Below are 21,820 nucleotides of genomic sequence, written 5' to 3' on the forward strand. Positions count from 1 at the left end.
TTTTTAGCTATTTAAGCCAAACGTTTACAAATGTTACGAAAAAAATGGAACATTTCACCTTTTTATCGATTTAAGCAAAACATTTACAAACGTTATAAAACAAATCCAAACGTTACAAAACAAATCCAAACGTTTACCATTGTTACGAAAGAAATCCAAGCGTTTCACCTTTTTAGCAATTTAAGCCAAACGTTTACAAACGTTATGAAACAAATCCAAGCGTTTCACCTATTAAGCAATTTAAGCAAAACGTTTACAAACGTTACGAAAAAAGTCCAAACATTTCACCTTTTTAGAGATATTAGCCGAACGTTTACAAACGTTACAAAAAAAAAACCAAATGTTTAACCATTTTAGCGATTTAAGCCAAACGTTTACAAACGTTACGAAATGAATCCAAACGTTTCCACATTTTAGCGATTTAAGCCAAATGTTTAAAACGTTACGAGACAAATCCAAACGTTTCACCTTTTTACCGATTAAAGCCAAACGTTTACAAACATTACGAAACAAATCCAAAAATATCACCTTTTTAGGGATTGAAGCCAATCGTTTACAAACGTTACGAAACAAATCCAAACGTTTACAAATAATACGAAAGAAAACACAACGTTTCACTTTTTTAGCAATTTAAGCGAAACGTTAAAAAAATGTAAGGAAACAAATCCAAGCGTTTAACCTTTTTACTAATTTAAGCCAAATGTTTACAAACATTACGAAACAAATCAAAGCGTTTCATCTTTATAGCAATTTTAGCCAAACGTTTACAAACGTTACGAAACAAATACAAATGTTCACCTCTTTAGCAATTTAAACGAAACGTTACGAAACAAAACCAAATGTTTCACCTTTTTAGCGATTTAAGCCAAACGTTTACAAACATTACAAAACAAATCCAAACGTTTCCCCATTTTAGCGATTTAAGCCAAACGTTTAAAACGTTTCGAGACAAATCTAAACGTTTCACCTTTTTAGCGATTAAAGCTAACGTTTACAAACATTCCAAAACAAATCCAAACGTTTCACCTTTTTAGCGATTGAAGCCAAACGTTTACAAACGTTACGAAACAAATCCAAACATTTCACATATTTAGCAATTTAAGCTAAACGTTTATAAACATTACAAAACAAAACCAAGCATTTCACTTTTTTAGCAATTTAAGCCAAACGTTAACAAACATAACGAAACAAATCCAAGCGTTTAACCTTTTTAAAAATTTAAGCAAAACGTTTACAAACATTAAGAAACAAATTAAAGCGTTTCATCTTTATAGCAATTTTAGCCAAACGTTTACAAATGTTACGAAACAAATACAAACATTTTTCCTCTTTAGCGATTTAAGCCAAACGTTTACAAACGGTACGAAACAAATCCAAACGTTTCACCTATTTAGCGATTTATGCCAAACGTTTACAAACACTACGAAACAAATCCAAGCGTTTCACCTTTTTAGCAATTTAAACCAAACGTTTATAAACGTTACAAAACAAAACCAAATATTTTCCCTTTTTAGCGATTTAAGCCAAACATTTACAAACATTACAAAACAAATCCAAACGTTTCACCTTTTTAGCTATTTAAGCCAAACGTTTACAAATGTTACGAAAAAAATCGAAACATTTCACCTTTTTATCGATTTAAGCAAAACATTTACAAACGTTATAAAACAAATCCAAACGTTACAAAACAAATCCAAACGTTTACCACTGTTACGAAAGAAATCCAAGCGTTTCACCTTTTTAGCAATTTAAGCCAAACGTTTACAAACGTTATGAAACAAATCCAAGCGTTTCACCTATTAAGCAATTTAAGCAAAACGTTTACAAACGTTACGAAAAAAGTCCAAACATTTCACCTTTTTAGCGATATTAGCCGAACGTTTACAGACGTTACAAAAAAAAACCAAATGTTTAACCTTTTTAGCGATTTAAGCCAAACGTTTACAAACGTTACGAAACGAATCCAAACGTTTCCACATTTTAGCGATTTAAGCCAAATGTTTAAAACGTTACAAAACAAATCCAAACGTTTCATCTTTTTACCGATTAAAGCCAAACGTTTACAAACATTACGAAACAAATCCAAAAATATCACCTTTTTAGGGATTGAACCCAATCGTTTACAAACGTTACGAAACAAATCCAAACGTTTACAAATAATACGAAAAAAAACACAACGTTTCACTTTTTTAGCAATTTAAGCGAAACGTTAAAAAAACGTAAGGAAACAAATCCAAGCGTTTAACCTTTTTACTAATATAAGCCAAACGTTTACAAACATTACGAAACAAATCAAAGCGTTTCATCTTTATAGCAATTTTAGCCAAACGTTTACAAACGTTACGAAACAAATACAAATGTTTACCTCTTTAGCAATTTAAACCAAACGTTACGAAACAAAACCAAATGTTTCACCTTTTTAGCGATTTAAGCCAAACGTTTACAAACATTACAAAACAAATCCAAACGTTTCCCCTTTTTAGTGATTTAAGCCAAACGTTTACAAACGTTACGAAACAAATCCAAACATTTCACCTTTTTAGCAATTTAATTCCAAACGTTTCACCTTTTTAGCGATTTAAGCCAAACGTTTCACCTTTTTAGCGATTTAAGCCAAACGTTTACAAACGCTACGAAACAAATCCAAAAGTTTCACCTTTTTAGCGATTTAAGCCAAACGTTTACAAACGCTACGAAACAAATCCAAAAGTTTCACCTTTTTAGTGATTTAAGCCAAATGTTTACAAATGATACGAAACAAATCCAAACGTTTCACCTTATTAGCGATTTAAGACAAACGTTTACAAACGTTATGAAACTAATCCAAATGTTAAAAAGGTTACGAAGCCCTTTTTAGTAATTTAATCCAAACGTTTCACCTTTTTAGCTATTTAAGACGAAAGTTTACAACCGTTATGAAACAAAACTAAACGTTTACAAACATTACGAAACTAATCAAAACGTTACGAAACAAAACTAAACGTTTACAAACGTTACGTCACAGATCCAAACGTTTCGCATTTTTAGCGATATAAGCCAAACGTTTACAAACGTTGCGAAACAAATCCAAACGTTTCACCTTTTTAGCGATTTAAGCCAAACGTTTACAAACGTTCTAAAACAAATCCAAACGTTTCACCTTTTTAGCTATTTAAGACGAAAGTTAACAACCGTTACGAAACAAAACTAAAACGTTTAAAAACATTACGAAACTAATCAAAACGTTACGAAACAAAACTAAACGTTTACAAACGTTACGAAACAAATCCAAGTGTTTCACCTTTTTAGCAATTTTAGCCATACGTTTACAACCGTTATGAAAGAAATCCAAGCGTTTCACCTTTTTAGCAATTTAAGCAAAACGTTTACAAACGTTACGTAACAAATCAAAACGTTTCACCTTTTTAGCGATTTAAGCCGAACATTTACAAACGTTACGAAACAAAACAAAACGTTTCACCTTTTTAGCGATTTAAGCCAAACGTTTACAAACTTTACGAAACAAATCCAAACATTTCACCTTTTTAGCAATTTAATTCCAAACGTTTCACCTTTTTAGCGATATAAGACCTTTTTAGCGATTTAAGCCAAACGTTTACAAACGCTACGTAACAAATCCAAAAGTTTCACCTTTTTAACGATTTAAGCAAAACGTTTACAAACATTACGAAACAAATCCAAACGTTCACCTTATTAGCGATTTAAGACAAACGTTTACAAACGTTATTAAACTAATCCAAACGTTAAAAAGGTTACGAAGCCCTTTTTAGCAATTTAATCCAAACGTTTCAAATGTTACGAAACAAATCCAAACGTTTCCACTTTTTAGCGATTTAAATAAAACGTTAACAAACGTTACGAAACAAATTTTTACCGATTTAAGCCAAACGTTTACAAACGTTGCGAAACATATTCAAACGTTTCACCTTTTTACTGATTTAAGCCAAACGTTTACAAACGTTACAAAACAAATCCAAACGTTTCCCCTTTTTAGCGATTTAAGCCAAACGTTTACAAACGTTACAAAACCAATCCAAACGTTTCACCTTTTTAGCGATTTAAGCCGAAAGTTTACAAACGTTACGAAACAAAACCAAACATTCCACCTTTTTAGCAATTTAAGCCAAAAGTTTACAAACGTTACGAAACAAATAAAAATGTTTCCCCATTTTAGTTATTTAAGCCAAACGTTTAAAACGTTACAAAACATATCCAAACATTTCACCTTATTAGCGATTTATGCCAAACTTTTACAAACGTTAGGAAACTAATCCAAACGTTTCACCTTTAACGTTACGAAACAAATCCAAACGTTTCATCTTTTTAGCGATTTAAGCCAAACGTTTACAAAAGTTACGAAACAAATCCAAACATTTCACCTTTTTAGCGATTTAAACCAAATGTTTAAAACATTGCGAAACAAATCCAAACGTTTCCCCTTTTTTAGCGATTTAGGCCAAACTTTTATAAACGTTGCGAAACAAATCCAAACGTTTCACCTTTAACGTTACGAAACAAATCCAAATGTTTCACCTTTTTAGCGGTTTTAGCAAAACGTTTAAAAACGTTACTAAACTAATAAAAACATTACGAAACAAAACTAAACGTTTACAAACGTTATGAAACAAATCCAAGTGTTTCACCTTTTTAGCAATTTTAGCCAAACATTTACAAACGTTATCAAAGAAATCCAAGTGTTTCACCTTTTTAGCAATTTAAGCAAAATGTTTACAAACGGTACGAAACAAATCAAAACGTTTCACCTTTTTAGCGATTTAAAACGAACATTTACAAACGTTACGAAACAAAACAAAACGTTTCACATTTTTAGCGATTTAAGCCAAACGTTTACGAACGTTGCGAAAGAAATCCAAACGTTTCACCTTTTTAGCGATTTAAGCCAAACGTTTACAAACGTTCCAAAACAAATCCAAACGTTTCACCTTTTTAGCTATATAAGACGAAAGTTTACAACCGTTACGAAACTAAACCAAACGTTTCACCTTTTTAGAAATTTATCCCAAACGTTTACAAACGTTACGAAACAAATCAAAACATTTCCCCATTTTAGTGATTTACGCCAAACGTTTAAAACGTTACAAAACAAATCCAAACATTTCACCTTATTAGCGATTTATGCCAAACTTTTACAAACGTTTGGAAACAAATCCAAACTTTTCACCTTTAACGTCAAGAAACAAATCCAAACGTTTCATCTTTTTAGCGATTTAAGAAAAACGTTTACAAACGTTACGAAACAAATCCAAACGTTTCACCTTTTTAGCGATTTAAGCCAAACGTTTAAAATATTGCGAAACAAATCCAAACGTTTCCCTTTTTTAGCGATTTATGCCAAACATTTACAAACGTTGCGAAACAAATCCAAACGTTTCACCTTTAACGTTACAAAACAAATCCAAATGTTTCACCTTTTTAGCGATTTTAGCAAAACGTTTAAAAACATTACGAAACTAATCAAAACGTTACGAAACAAAACTAAACGTTTACAAACGTTACGAAACAAATCCAAGTGTTTCACCTTTTTAGCAATTTTAGCCAAACGTTTACAACCGTTATGAAAGAAATCCAAGCGTTTCACCTTTTTAGCAATTTAAGCAAAACGTTTACAAATGTTACGTAACAAATCAAAACGTTTCACCTTTTTAGCGATTTAAGCCGAACATTTATAAACGTTACGAAACAAAACAAAACGTTTCACCTTTTAAGCGATTTAAGCCAAACGTTTACAAACTTTACGAAACAAATCAAAACATTTCACCTTTTTAGCAATTTAATTCCAAACGTTTCACCTTTTTAGCGATTTAAGACCTTTTTAGCGATTTAAGCCAAACGTTTACAAACGCTACGTAACAAATCCAAAAGTTTCACCTTTTTAACGATTTAAGCAAAACGTTTACAAACGTTACGAAACAAATCCAAACGTTCACCTTATTAGCGATTTAAGACAAACGTTTACAAACGTTATTAAAATAATCCAAACGTTAAAAAGGTTACGAAGCCCTTTTTAGCAATTTAATCCAAACGTTTCAAATGTTACGAAACAAATCCAAACGTTTCACCTTTTTAGCGATTTAAATAAAACGTTAACAAGCGTTACGAAACAAATCTAAACGTTTCATCTTTTTCCTGATTTAAGCCAAACGTTTACAAACGTTGCGAAACATATTCAAACGTTTCACCATTTTACCGATTTAAGCCAAACGTTTACAAACGTTAAAAAACAAATCCAAACGTTTCACCTCTTTAGCGATTTAAGCCAAACGTTTACAAACGTTACAAAACAAATCTAAACGTTTCACCTTTTTAGCGATTTAAGCCGAAAGTTTACAAACGTTACGAAACAAAACCAAACATTCCACCTTTTTAGCAATTTAAGCCAAATGTTTACAAACGTTACGAAACAAATAAAAATGTTTCCCCATTTTAGTTATTTAAGCCAAACGTTTAAAACGTTACAAAACATATCCAAACATTTCACCTTATTAGCGATTTATGCCAAACTTTTACAAACGTTAGGAAACAAATCCAAACGTTTCACCTTTAACGTTACAAAACAAATCCAAACGTTTCATCTTTTTAGCGATTTAAGCCAAACGTTTACAAAAGTTACGAAACAAATCCAAACATTTCACCTTTTTAGCGATTTAAACCAAACGTTTAAAACATTGCGAAACAAATCCAAACATTTCCCTTTTTTAGCGATTTAAGCCAAACTTTTACAAACGTTGCGAAACAAATCCAAACGTTGCGAAACAAATCCAAACGTTTCACCTTTAACGTTACGAAACAAATCCAAATGTTTCACCTTTTTAGCGGTTTTAGCAAAACGTTTAAAAACGTTACGAAACTAATCAAAACATTACGAAACAAAACTAAACGTTTACAAACGTTACGAAACAAATCCAAGTGTTTCACCTTTTTAGCAGTATTAGCCAAACATTTACAAACGTTATCAAAGAAATCCAAATGTTTCACCTTTTTAGCAATTTAAGCAAAATGTTTACAAACGTTACGGAACAAATCAAAACGTTTCACCTTTTTAGCGATTTAAGCCGAACATTTACAAACGTTACGAAACAAAACAAAACGTTTCACATTTTTAGCGATTTAAGTCAAACGTTTACGAACGTTGCGAAAGAAATCCAAACGTTTCACCTTTTTAGCGATTTAAGCCAAACGTTTACAAACGTTCCAAAACAAATCCAAACGTTTCACCTTTTTAGCTACAACCGTTATGAAACAAAACCAAACGTTTCACCTTTTTAGAAATTTATGCCAAACGTTTACAAACGTTACGAAACAAATCAAAACGTTTCCCCATTTTAGTGATTTACGCCAAACGTTTAAAACGTTACAAAACAAATCCAAACATTTCACCTTATTAGCGATTTATGCTAAACTCTTACAAACGTTTGGAAACAAATCCAAACTTTTCACCTTTAACGTCAAGAAACAAATCCAAACATTTCATCTTTTTAGCGATTTAAGCCAAACGTTTACAAACGTTACGAAACAAATCCAAACGTTTCACCTTTTTAGCGATTTAAGCCAAACGTTTAAAACATTGCGAAACAAATCCAAACGTTTCCCTTTTTAGCGATTTATGCCAAACATTTACAAACGTTGCGAAACAAATCCAAACGTCTCAAATGTTACGAAACAAATCCAAACGTTTCACCTTTTTAGCGATTTAAGCCAAACGTTACGAAACTAATCCAAACTTTTATAACGTTACGAAACCCTTTTTAGCAATTTAAGCCAAACGTTTATAAACGTTACGAAACAAATCCAAATGTTTCACCTTTTTAGCGATTTAAGCAAATGTTTACAAACGTTATGACACAAATCCAAACGTTTCCCATTTTTAGCGATTAAAGCCAAACATTTACAAACGTTGCAAAACAAATCCAAACGTTTTATCCTTTTTGCGATTTGAGCCAAACATTAACAAACGTTATGAAACAAATCCAAACGTCTCACCTTTTTAGCTATTTAACCTGAACGTTTACAAACATTATGAAACAAAACCAAACATTTCACCTTCTTAGCAATTTCAGCCAAACATTTATAAACGTTATGAAACAAAACCAAACGTTTCACCTTTTTAGCAATTTAAGCCAAACGTTTACAAACGTTGCGAAACAAATCCAAATGTTTCCGTTTTTTAGCAATTTATGCCAAACTTTTACAAACTTTACGAAACAAATCCAAACGTTTCACCTTTAACATTACGAAACAAATGCAAACGTTTCATCTTTTTAGCGATTTAAGCCAAATGTTTACAAATTTTAAGAAACAAATCCAAATGTTTCACCATTTTAGCGATTTTAGCAAAACGTTTAAAAACGTTACGAAACTAATAAAAACGTTACAAAACAAAACTAAACATTAACAAATGTTACGAAACAAATCCAAGTGTTTCACCTTTTTAGCAATTTCAACCAAACGTTTACAACCGCTATGAAAGAAATCCAAGCGTTTCACCATTTTAGCAGTTAAGCAAAACGTTTACAAACTTTACGAAACAAATTAAAACGTTTCCCCATTTTAGCGATTTATGCCAAACGTTTACAAATGTAACGAAACAAATCCAAGCGTTTTACCTTTTTATTATTTTAAGCAAATTGTTTACAAACATTACGAAACAAATCAAAGCGTTTCACCTTTATGGAAATTTTAGCCAAACGTTTACAACCGTTTCGAAACAAATACAAACGTTTCCCCTCTTTAGCAATTTAGGCCAAACGTTCACAAACATTACAAAACAATTCCAAACGTTTCACCTTTTTAGCGATTTAAGACAAACGTTTACAAACGTTACGAAACTAATCCAAACATTAAAAACGTTACGAAACCCTTTTTAGGTATTTAATCAAAACGTTTCAAATGTTACGAAACAAATCCAAACGTTTCACCTTTTTAGCGATTTAAAACAAACGTTTATAAATGTTACAAAACAAATCCAAACTTTTCATCTTTTTACCGATTTAAGCCAAACGTTTACAAACGTTACAACACTAATCCAAACGTTTCCCATTTTTAGCGATTTAAGCCAAACGTTTACAAACGTTGCGAAACAAATCCAAAGGTTTCACCTTTTTAGCAATTTAAGCCAAATGTTTACAAACGTTATGAAACAAATCCAAACTTTTCACCTTTTTAGCGATTTAAGCCGAACGTTTACAAATGTTACGAAACAAAACCAAACATTTCACCTTTTTAGCAATTTAAGCCAAATGTTTACAAACGTTACGAAATAAAATTAAATGTTTCCCCTTTTTCGAAATATAAGCCAAACGTTTACAAACGTTATGAAACAAATCAAAATGTTTCCCCATTTTAGTGATTTTAGCCAAACGTTTAAAACGTTACAAAACAAATCCCAACGTTTCACCTTATTAACGATTTATGCCAAAACTTTTACAAATGTTAGGAAACAAATCCAAACGTTTCACCTTTAACGTTACGAAACAAATCCAAACGTTTCATCTTTTTAGCGATTGAAGCCAAATGTTTACAAACGTTACGAAACAAATCCAAACGTTTCACCTTTTTAGCGATTTAAGCCAAACGTTTAGAAACGTTACGAAACAAATCCAAACTTTTAAAACGTTACGAAACCCATTTTAGCTATTTAATCCAAACGTTACGAAAAAAATCCAAATGTTTAACCTTTTTAGCGATTTAAGCAAATGTTTACAAACGTTATGACACAAATCCAAACGTTTCCCATTTTTAGCGATTAAAGCCAAACATTTACAAACGTTGCGAAACAAATCCAAACGTTTTACCCTTTTTGCGATTTGAGCCAAACATTTACAAACGTTACGAAACAAATCCAAACGTCTCACCTTTTTAGCTATTTAACCCGAACGTTTACAAACATTATGAAACAAAACCAAACATTTCACCTTCTTAGCAATTTCAGCCAAACATTTATAAACGTTATGAAACAAAACCAAATGTTTCACCTTTTTAGCAATTTAAGCCAAACGTTTACAAACGTTGCGAAACAAATCAAAATGTTTCCGTTTTTTAGCAATTTATGCCAAACTTTTACAAAATTTACGAAACAAATCCAAACGTTTCACCTTTAACATTACGAAACAAATGCAAACGTTTCATCTTTTTAGCGATTTAAGCCAAATGTTAACAAATTTTAAGAAACAAATCCAAATGTTTCACCATTTTAGCGATTTTAGCAAAACGTTTAAAAACGTTACGAAACTAATAAAAACGTTACAAAACAAAACTAAACATTAACAAATGTTACGAAACAAATCCAAGCGTTTCACCTTTTTAGCAATTTCAACCAAACGTTTACAACCGTTATGAAAGAAATCCAAGCGTTTCACCATTTTAGCAGTTTAAGCAAAACGTTTACAAACGTTACGAAACAAATTAAAACGTTTCCCCATTTTAGCGATTTAAGCCAAACGTTTACAAATGAAACGAAACAAATCCAAGCGTTTTACCTTTTTATTATTTTAAGCCAATCGTTTACAAACATTACGAAACAAATCAAAGCGTTTCACCTTTATGGCAATTTTAGCCAAACGTTTACAATCGTTTCGAAACAAATACAAACGTTTCCCCTCTTTAGCAATTTAGGCCAAACGTTCACAAACATTACAAAACAAATCCAAACGTTTCACCTTTTTAGCGATTTAAGACAAACGTTTACAAACGTTACGAAACTAATCCAAACATTAAAAACGTTACGAAACCCTTTTTAGCTATTTAATCCAAACTTTTCAAATGTTACGAAACAAATCCAAACGTTTCACCTTTTTAGCGATTTAAAACAAACGTTTATAAATGTTACAAAACAAATCCAAACTTTTCATATTTTTACCGATTTAAGCCAAACGTTTACAAACGTAACAACACTAATCCAAACGTTTTCCATTTTTAGCGATTTAAGCCAAACGTTTACAAACGTTGCAAACAAATCCAAACGTTTCACCTATTTAGTGATTTAAACCAAACGTTTACAAACGTTACAAAACAAATACTAACATTTCACCTTTTTAGCGATTTAAGCCGAACGTTTACAAACGTTACGAAACAAAACCAAACATTTCACCTTTTTAGCAATTTAAGCCAAACGTTTACAAAATTTACGAAACAAAACCAAACGTTTCCCCTTTAGAAATTTAAGCCAAACGTTTACAAACGTTACGAAACAAATCAAAACGTTTCCCCATTTTTGTGATATAAGCCAAACGTTTATAACGTTACAAAAAAAATCCAAACGTTTCACCTTATTAGCTATATATGCCAAAGTCTACGTTACGAAACAAATCCAAACGTTTCACCTTTAACGTTACGAATAAAATCCAAACGTTTCATCTTTTAGCATTTTAAGCCAAATGTTTACAAACGTTACGAAACAAATCCAAACGTTTCACCTTTTTAGCGATTTAAGCCAGACGTTTACAAACGTTACGAAACAAATCTAAACGTTTCACCTTTTTAGCGATTTAAGCCAGACGTTTACAAACATTACGAAACAAATCCATGCGTTTCACATTTTTAGCGATTTAAGCCAAACGTTTACAAACATTATGACACAAATCCATGCGTTTCACATTTTTAGCGATTTAAGACAAACATTTACAAACGTTGCGAAACAAATCCAAATGTTTCACCTTTTTAGCGATTTGAGGAAAATGTTTACAAACGTTACGAAACAAATCCAAACGTTTCACCTTTTTAGTAATTTAAGTCGGACGTTTACAAACATTACGAAACAAAACCAAACATTTCCCCTTTTTAGAAATTTAAGTCAACCGTTTACAAACGATACGAAACAAATCCAAACGTTTCCCCATTTTAGCGATTCAAGCCAAACGTTTACAACATTGCGAAACAGATCCAAACGTTTCCTTTTTTTAGCGATTTATGCCAAACTTTTACAAACATTACGAAACAAATCCAAACGTTTCACCTTTAACGTTATGAAACAAATCCAAACGTTTCATCTTTTTATCGATTTAAGCCAAATGTTTGCAAATTTTAAGAAACACATCCAAATGTTTCCCCTTTTTAGTGATTTTAGAAAAACGTTTAAAAACGTTACGAAACTAATCAAAACGTTACGAAACAAAACTAAACGTTTATAAACGTTGCGAAACAAATCCAAGCGCTTCACCTTTTTAGCAATTTTCGCCGAACGTTTACAAACATTATGAAGGATATCCAAGCGTTTTACCTTTTTAGAAATTTAAGCAAAACATTTACAAACGTTACGAAACAAATCAAAAAGTTTCACCTTTTTATCGATTTAAGCCAAACTTTACAAACGTTTGGAAACAAAACAAAACGTTTCCCCTTTTTAGCGAATTAAGCCAAACGTTTACAAACGTAACGAAACAAATCCAAGCATTTAACCTTGTCACTAATTTAAGCCAAACGTTTACAAACATTACAAAACAAATCAAAAAGTTTCACCTTTATAGCAAGTTTAGCCAAACGTTTACAAACGTTACGAAACAAATACAAACGTTTCACCTCTTTAGCGATTTAAGCCAAACGTCTACAAACGGTACGAAACAAATCCAAAAGTTTCCCCTATTTAGCGATTTAAGCCAAACGTTTACAAACACTACGAAACAAATCCAAGCGTTTCACCTTTTTAGCAATTTAAACCAAACGTTTACAAACGTTACGAAACAAAACCAAATGTTTTACCTTTTTAGCGATTTAAGCCAAACGTTTACAAACATTACAAAACAAATCCAAACGTTTCATATTTTTAGTGATTTAAGCCAAACATTTACAAACGTTACGAAACAAATCCAAACATTTCACCTTTTTAGCAATTTAAATCCAAACGTTCACCTTTTTAGTAATTTAAGCCAAACGTTTCACCTTTTTTCCAATTTAAGCCAAGCGTTTACAAACATCACGAAACAAATTGAAAAGTTTCACCATTTTAGCGATTTAAGCCAAACGTTTACAAACGTTACGAAACAAATCCAAACATTTCACCTTATTAGCGATTTAAGCCGAACATTTACAAAAGTTATGAAATAAAATAAAACGTTTCACCTTGTTAGCGATTTAAGCCAAACGTTTACAAATGATACGAAACAAATCCAAACGTTTCCCCATTTTAGTGATTTAAGCTAAACGTCTAAACCAAATCCAAACATTTCCCCATTTTAGCGATTCAAGCTAAACGTTTAAAACGTTGCGAAACAAATCCAAACATTTCCCTTTTTTAGCGATTTATGCCAAACTTTTACAAACGTTACGAAACAAATCCAAACGTTCCACCTTTAACGTTATGAAACAAGTCCAAACGTTTCATCTTTTTAGCGATTTAAGCCAAAAAGCTTACAAATTTTTAAGAATCAAATCCAAATGTTTCACCTTTTTAGCGATTTTAGAAAAAACGTTTAAAAACGTTACGAAACTAATAAAAACGTTACGAAACAAAACTAAACGTTTACAAACGTTATGAAACAAATCCAAGCGTTTTACCTTTTTAGCAATTTTAGCAAAACGTTTACAAACATTATGAAAGATATCCAAGAGTTTTACCTTTTTAGCAATTTAGGCAAAACGTTTACAAACGTTACGAAACAAATCAAAACGTTTCACCTTTTTAGCGATTTAAGCCAAACCTTTACAAACGTTTGGAAACAAAATAAAACGTTTCACCTTTTTAGCGATTTATGCCAAACGTTTACAAACGTAACGAAACAAATCCAATCGTTTAACCTTTTTACTAATTTAAGCCAAACGTTTACAAACATTACAAAACAAATCAAAGCGTTTCACCTCTACAGCAAGTTTAGCCAAACGTTTACAAACGTTATGAAACAAATACAAACGTTTCACCTCTTTAGCGATTTAAGCCAAACGTTTACAAACGGTACGAAACAAATCCAAACGTTTCCCCTATTTAGCGATTTAAGCCAAACGTTTACAAACATTACGAAACAAATCCAAGCGTTTCACTTTTTTAGCAATTTAAACCAAACGTTTACATACGTTATGAAACAAAACCAAATGTTTTATATTTTTAGCGATTTAAGCCAAACATTTACAAACATTTTAAAACAAATCCAAATGTTTCACATTTTAGTGATTTAAGCCAAACGTTTACAAACGTTACGAAACAAATCCAAACATTTCACCTTTTTAGCAATTTAAATCCAAACATTCACCTTTTTAGCGATTTAAGCCAAACGTTTCACCTTTTTTGAGATTTAAGCCAATCGTTTACAAACATCACGAAACAAATCGAAAAGTTTCACCTTTGTAGAGATTTAAGCCAAACGTTTACAAACGTTACAAAACAAATCCAAACGTTTCACCTTATTAGCGATTTAAGCCGAAAGTTTACAAACGTTACAAAATAAAACAAAAAGTTTCAGCTTTTAGCGATTGAAGCCAAACGTTTTTAAATGATACGAAACAAATTCAAACATTTCCCCATTTTAGTGATTTAAGCTAAACGTTTAAAACGTTACGAAATAAATCCAAACGTTTCACCTTTTTAGCAATTTAAGTCAAATATTTAGAAACGCTACGAAAAAAACAAAAATGTTTAACCTTTTTAGCGATTGAAGCCAAACGTTTACAAACGTTACGAAACAAATCCAAACGTTTCCCCTTTTTAGCGATTTAAGCCAAACGTTTACGAAACAAATCCAAACATTACACCTTTTTAGCGATTTAAGCCAAACGTTTCCCCTTTCTAGCGATTTAAGCCAAACGTTTACAAACGCTACAAATAAAAACCAAACGTATAAAACAATACGAAACAAATACAAACGTTTACAAACATTACGAAATAAATCCAAACGTTTCACCTTTTTAGCGATATAAGCTAAACGTTTACAAACGCTACGAAACAAATCCAGACGTTTCCCCTTTTTAGCAATTTAAGCCAAACGTTCACAAACGTTATAAAACAAATCCAAACGTTTCACCTTTTTAGCGATTTAAGCCAAACGTTTACAAACGTTTACGAAACAAATCCAAACCTTTACAAAACAAATCCAAACGTTTACAAAACAAATCCAAACGTTTACAAACGCTATGAAACAAAACCAAATGTTTCACCTTTTTAGCGATTTAAGCCAAACGTTAACAAACGTTACGAAACAAATCCAAACGTTCACATTTTTAGCGATTTAAGCTAAACATTTACAAACATTGCGAAACAAATCCAAACGTTTCACCTTTTTAGCGATTTGAGCCAAATGTTTACAAACGTTACGAAACAAATCTAAACGTTTCATCTTTTTAGCGATTTAAGCCGGACGTTTACAAACATTACGAAACAAAACCAAACATTTCACCTTCTTAGCAATTTCAGCCAAACATTTACAAACGTTACGAAATAAAACCAAACGTTTCCCCTTTTTTGAAATTTAAGCCAAACGTTTACAAACGATACGAAACAAATCCAAACGTTTCCCAATTTTAGCGATTCAAGCCAAACGTTTAAAACGTTACGAAACTAATCCAAACGTTTCCCTTTTTTAGCGACTTATGCCAAATTTTTACAAACGTTACGAAACAAATTCAAACGTTTCACCTTTAACATTATGAAACAAATCCAAACGTTTCATCTTTTTAGCGATTTAAGGCAAAACTTTACAAATTTTAAGAATCAAATCCAAATGTTTCACCTTTTTATCGATTTTAGCAAAACGTTTAAAAACGTTACGAAACTAATCAAAACGTTACGAAACAAAACTAAACGTTTACAAACGTTATGAAACAAATCCAAGCGTTTCACCTTTTTAGCAATTTTAGCAAAACGTGTACAAACATTATGAAAGAAATCCAAGCGTTTTACCTTTTTAGCAATTTAGGCAAAACGTTTACAAACGTTACGAAACAAATCAAAATGTATCACCTTTTTAGCGATTTAAGCCAAACATTTCCAAACGTTTGGAAACAAAACAAAATGTTTCACCTTTTTAGCGATTTAAGCCAAACGTTTACAAACATAACGAAACAAATCCAAGCGTTTAACCTTTTTTCTAATTTAAGCCAAACGTTTACAAACATTACAAAACAAATCAAAGCGTTTCGCCTTTATAGCAAGTTTAGCCAAACGTTTACAAACGTTACAAAACAAATACAAACTTTTCACCTCTTTAGCGATTTAAGCCAAACGTTTACAAACGGTACGAAACAAATCCAAACGTTTCCCCTATTTAGCAATTTAAGCCAAACGTGTACAAACATTACGAAATAAATCCAAGCGTTTCACCTTTTCAGCAATTTAAACCAAATGTTTACAAACGTTACGAAACAAAACCAAATGTTTCACCTTTTTAGCGATTTAAGCCAAACGTTTACAAACATTACCAAACAAATCCAAACGTTTCACATTTTTAGCGATTTAAGCCAAACGTTTACAAACGTTACAAAAAAAATCCAAACATTTCACATTTTTAGCAAATCAAATCCAAATGTTCACCTTTTTAGCGATTTAAGCTAAACGTTTCACCTTTTTTGCGATTTAAGCCAAGCGTTTACAAACATTACGAAACAAATAAAAAAGTTTCACCTTTTTAGCTATTAAAGCCAAACGTTTACAAACGTTATGAAACAAGTACAAACGTTTCACCTTTTTAGCAATTTAAGCCAAACCTTCACAAACGTTTATGAAACAAATCCAAACTTTTCACCTTTTGAGCGATTTAAGGCAAACGTTTCACCTTTCTAGCGATTTAAGCTAAACGTTTACAGACGCTACAAATCAAAACCAAACGTATAAAACAATACGAAACAAATACAAATGTTTCCCATTTTTAACAATTTATGCCAAACGCTTACAAACGTTACGAAGCAAAACCAAGCGTTTGACCTTTTTAGCAATTTAAGCCAATCGTTTACAAACGTTACAAAACATTACGAAACAAAATCAAACGTTACAAACCTTAATAAATAAAGCCAAACATTTTAAACGTTACGAAACAAATCCAAACGTTTCACATTTTTAGCGATTTAAGCCAAACGTTTACAAACATTACGAAATAAAACCAAGCGTTTACAAACATTACGAAACAAATCCAAACGTTTCACCTTTTTAGCGATATAAGCTAAACGTTTACAAACGCTACGAAACAAATCCAGACGTTTCACAATTTTAGCAATTTAAGCCAAACGTTCACAAACGTTACAAAACAAATCCAAACGTTTCACCTTTTTAGAGATTTAAGCCAAACGTTTAGGAAAAAAAATCCAAACGTTTACAAACGCTATGAAACAAAACCAAATGTTTCACCTTTTTAGCGATTAAAGCCAAACGTTAACAAACGTTACGAAACAAATCCAAATGTTTCACATTTTTAGCGATTTAAGCCAAACATTAACAAACGTTGCGAAACAAATCCAAACGTTTCAACTTTTTAACGATTTGAGCCAAATGTTTACAAACGTTACGAAACAAATCTAAACGTTTCACCTATTAGCAATTTATGCCGGACGTATACAAACATTACGAAACAAAACCAAACATTTCACCTTCTTAGCAATTTCAGCCAAACATTTACAAACGTTACGAAACAAAACCAAATTTTCTCCCTTTTTAGAAATTTAAGCTAAACGTTTACAAACGATACGAAACAAATCCAAACGTTTCCCCATTTTAGCGATTCAAGCCAAACGTTTAAAACGTTGCGAAACAAATCCAAACGTTTCCCTTTTTTTAGCGATTTATGCCAAACTTTTACAAACGTTACGAAACATATCCAAACGTTTCACCTTTAACGTTATGAAACAAATCCAAACGTTTCATCTTTTTAGCGATTTAAGCCAAAAGTTTACAAATTTTAAGAATCAAATCCAAATGTTTCACCTTTTCAGCGATTTTAGCAAAACGTTTAAAAACGTTACGAAACTATTCTAAATGTTACGAAACAAAACTAAACGTTTACAAACATTATGAAACAAATCTAAGCGTTTCACCTTTTTAGCAATTTTAGCAACACGTTTACAAACATTATGAAAAAAATCCAAGCGTTTTACCTTTGTAGCAATTTAGGCAAAACGTTTACAAACGTTACGAAACAAATCAAAACGTTTCACCTTTTTAGCGATTTAAGCCAAACCTTTACAAACGTTTGGAAACAAAACAAAATGTTTCACCTTTTTAGCGATTTAAGCCAAACGTTTACAAACGTAACGAAACAAATCTAAGTGTTAAACCTTTTTACTAATTTAAGCCAAACGTTTACAAACATTACAAAACAAATCAAAGCGTTTCGCCTTTATAGCAAGTTTAGTCAAACGTTTACAAACGTTACGAAACAAATACAAACGTTTCACCTCTTTAGCGATTTAAGCCAAACGTTTGCAAACGGTACGAAACAAATCCAAACGTTTCCCCTATTTAGCGATTTAAGCCAAACGTTTACAAACATTACGAAACAAATCCAAGCGTTTCACCTTTTTAGCAATTTAAACCAAACGTTTACAAACGTTACGAAACAAAACCAAATGTTTTACCTTTTTAGCGATTTAAGCCAAACGTTTACAAACATTAAAAACAAATCCAAATGTTTCACATTTTTAGCGATTTAAGCCAAACGTTTACAAACGTTACGAAACAAATCCAAACATTTCACCTTTTTAGCAACTCAAATCCAAACGTTCACCTTTTTAGCGATTTAAGCCAAACATTTCACCTTTTTTGCGATTTAAGCCAAGCGTTTACAAACATTATGAAACAAATCGAAAAGTTTCACCTTTTTAGCGATTATAGCCAAATGTTTACAAACGTTATGAAACAAATCCAAATGTTTCCCCTTTTTAGCGATTTAAGCCAAACGTTTACAAACGTTTAAGAAACAAATCCAAACTTTTCACCTTTTGAGCGATTTAAGCCAAACGTTTCACCTTTCTAGCGGTTTAAGCCAAAAGTTTACAAACGCTACAAATCAAAACAAAACGTATAAAACAATACGAAACAAAGACAAACTTTTTGCCATTTTTAACGATTTAAGCCAAACGTTTACAAACGTTACGAAACAAAACCAAGCGTTTGACCTTTTTAGCAATTTAAGCCAAACGTTTACAAACGTTACAAAACATTACGAAACAAAATCAAACGTTACAAACCTTAATAAATAAAACCAAATATTTTAAACGTTACGAAACAAATCCACACGTTTCACATTTTTAGCGATTTAAGCCAAACATTTACAAACATTACGAAATCAAACCAAGCATTTACAAACGTTACGAAACAAATCCAAACGTTTCACCTTTTTAGCAATATAAGCTAAACGTTTACAAATGCTACGAAACAAATCCAGACGTTTCACCTTTTTAGCAATTTAAGCCAAACGTTCACAAACGTTACAAAACAAATCCAAACGTTTCACCTTTTTAGATATTTAAGCCAAACGTTTACGAAACAAATCCAAATGTTTACAAACGCTATGAAACAAAACCAAATGTTTCACCTTTTTAGCGATTAAAGCCAAACGTTAACAAACGTTACGAAACAAATCCAAGCGTTTAACCTTTTTTCTAATTTAAGCCAAACGTTTACAAACATTACAAAACAAATCAAAGCGTTTCGCCTTTATAGCAAGTTTAGCCAAACGTTTACAAACGTTACAAAACAAATACAAACTTTTCACCTCTTTAGCGATTTAAGCCAAACGTTTACAAACGGTACGAAACAAATCCAAACGTTTCCCCTATTTAGCAATTTAAGCCAAACGTGTACAAACATTACGAAATAAATCCAAGCGTTTCACCTTTTCAGCAATTTAAACCAAATGTTTACAAACGTTACGAAACAAAACCAAATGTTTCACCTTTTTAGCGATTTAAGCCAAACGTTTACAAACATTACCAAACAAATCCAAACGTTTCACATTTTTAGCGATTTAAGCCAAACGTTTACAAACGTTACAAAACAAATCCAAACATTTCACATTTTTAGCAAATCAAATCCAAATGTTCACCTTTTTAGCGATTTAAGCTAAACGTTTCACCTTTTTTGCGATTTAAGCCAAGCGTTTACAAACATTACGAAACAAATAAAAAAGTTTCACCTTTTTAGGTATTAAAGCCAAACGTTTACAAACGTTATGAAACAAGTACAAACGTTTCACCTTTTTAGCAATTTAAGCCAAACCTTCACAAACGTTTATGAAACAAATCCAAACTTTTCACCTTTTGAGCGATTTAAGGCAAACGTTTCACCTTTCTAGCGATTTAAGCTAAACGTTTACAGACGCTACAAATCAAAACCAAACGTATAAAACAATACGAAACAAATACAAATGTTTCCCATTTTTAACAATTTATGCCAAACGCTTACAAACGTTACGAAACAAAACCAAGCGTTTGACCTTTTTAGCAATTTAAGCCAATCGTTTACAAACGTTACAAAACATTACGAAACAAAATCAAACGTTACAAACCTTAATAAATAAAGCCAAACATTTTAAATGTTACGAAACAAATTCAAACGTTTCACATTTTTAGCGATTTAAACCAAACGTTTACAAACATTACGAAATAAAACCAAGCGTTTACAAACGTTACGAAACAAATCCAAACGTTTCACCTTTTTAGCGATATAAGCTAAACGTTTACAAACGCTACGAAACAAATCCAGACGTTTCACAATTTTAGCAATTTAAGCCAAACGTTCACAAACGTTACAAAACAAATCCAAACGTTTCACCTTTTTAGAGATTTAAGCCAAACGTTTAGGAAAAAAAATCCAAACGTTTACAAACGCTATGAAACAAAACCAAATGTTTCACCTTTTTAGCGATTAAAGCCAAACGTTAACAAACGTTACGAAACAAATCCAAATGTTTCACATTTTTAGCGATTTAAGCCAAACATTAACAAACGTTGCGAAACAAATCCAAACGTTTCAACTTTTTAACGATTTGAGCCAAATGTTTACAAACGTTACGAAACAAATCTAAACGTTTCACCTATTAGCAATTTATGCCGGACGTTTACAAACATTACGAAACAAAACCAAACATTTCACCTTCTTAGCAATTTCAGCCAAACATTTACAAACGTTACGAAACAAAACCAAATTTTCTCCCTTTTTAGAAATTTAAGCTAAACGTTTACAAACGATACGAAACAAATCCAAACGTTTCCCCATTTTAGCGATTCAAGCCAAACGTTTAAAACGTTGCGAAACAAATCCAAACGTTTCCCTTTTTTAGCGATTTATGCCAAACTTTTACAAACGTTACGAAACATATCCAAACGTTTCACCTTTAACGTTATGAAACAAATCCAAACGTTTCATCTTTTTAGCGATTTAAGCCAAAAGTTTACAAATTTTAAGAATCAAATCCAAATGTTTCACCTTTTCAGCGATTTTAGCAAAACGTTTAAAAACGTTACGAAACTATTCTAAATGTTACGAAACAAAACTAAACGTTTACAAACATTATGAAACAAATCTAAGCGTTTCACCTTTTTAGCAATTTTAGCAACACGTTTACAAACATTATGAAAAAAATCCAAGCGTTTTACCTTTGTAGCAATTTAGGCAAAACGTTTACAAACGTTACGAAACAAATCAAAACGTTTCACCTTTTTAGCGATTTAAGCCAAACCTTTACAAACGTTTGGAAACAAAACAAAATGTTTCACCTTTTTAGCGATTTAAGCCAAACGTTTACAAACGTAACGAAACAAATCTAAGTGTTTAACCTTTTTACTAATTTAAGCCAAACGTTTACAAACATTACAAAACAAATCAAAGCGTTTCGCCTTTATAGCAAGTTTAGTCAAACGTTTACAAACGTTACGAAACAAATACAAACGT

Source organism: Mercurialis annua, linkage group LG1-X, assembly GCF_937616625.2.
Source record: "Mercurialis annua linkage group LG1-X, ddMerAnnu1.2, whole genome shotgun sequence".
NCBI classification, from domain to species: Eukaryota; Viridiplantae; Streptophyta; class Magnoliopsida; order Malpighiales; family Euphorbiaceae; genus Mercurialis; species Mercurialis annua.